The sequence below is a fragment of the Wasmannia auropunctata genome, unplaced genomic scaffold (genome assembly GCF_000956235.1).
Source record: "Wasmannia auropunctata unplaced genomic scaffold, wasmannia.A_1.0 LD266318.1, whole genome shotgun sequence".
Taxonomy (NCBI): domain Eukaryota; kingdom Metazoa; phylum Arthropoda; class Insecta; order Hymenoptera; family Formicidae; genus Wasmannia; species Wasmannia auropunctata.
In genome coordinates, this window is record NW_012096572.1 from 1 (window position 1) to 827 (window position 827).

The following is an 827-nucleotide window of genomic DNA, read 5'->3' on the forward strand; positions in this document are numbered from 1 at the left end:
CCCGACGTCGGGCACGCCGACGATCGGCACGGACTGTCATTTAACCCGTTCGTTTCTCGTCGCAGAGGACAAGCTGTCGACTGGCGTCTCGCCGATTGAGCGCACCTTGTCTCGCCGAGTTCCTGATTCCTGCTGCACGTTGCCAAGATGATGTACACGGTAAGGGGCGTCTGGCGCGTCACCGGCGCGCTATTTCCTGACATAATCCCCGACCTCGCTTTCAGCGAAAATGCCGGGGACATTTCGTGATTTTTTTAGCGATTGATCTTTTCCGGAGTAGGCCTCGAGAAACGCGAGTGAACGGCAAGATGTTACATTCCTGTTTAACTTCAGAGAGACTGCACTTTGGCAAATTTCTAATTCGAGGGTTAGGAAAATTGGAGCATTTCCAAAAGTCGCGTCGTAACTGTCCTCTATATTTTTCCTGAAGAGCGATCGATTTTTTTTTCTTCATCCTGGAATGCGTAATATTTTTAGAAAATTGATAACTTGTAATTTCTAAGTTCTATATCGAGAACCAATTATATTTTTATATGGAATTTTATCTCCTTTTTTTCAGGGGACAACTGCTTCGCAGGACACCAGGTTCAGCGACAAGGAGAAGAAGCTTCTAAAGCAAATGAAGTTTGGAGATTCATTGACACAAAAAGTAATTTTTATTTTAAAAAAATGTTTTAAGTTTTTTTTTTTAATTTACTCGATAAATTTTTTGCGTTAGCAAGAATGTCGGAAATTTTTTTTATCTCTCTTCGATCTTATCTCAGATAGTTAAACTCTTGGCATTTCTCTCTTATCTTCGATAGTTAGAGTCTTGGCATCAAAGTTAA

The 827-nt window shown here is 41.4% G+C and overlaps 1 long non-coding RNA gene across 1 annotated transcript; it reads left to right on the forward strand.

Moving 5' to 3' along the window:
• Positions 1-28: 28 nt before the first annotated feature.
• Positions 29-641, forward strand: LOC105462296. Its single transcript, XR_976043.1, has 2 exons — positions 29-159; positions 560-641. It is a non-coding gene; the product is annotated as an uncharacterized LOC105462296 (long non-coding RNA).
• Positions 642-827: the final 186 nt, after the last annotated feature.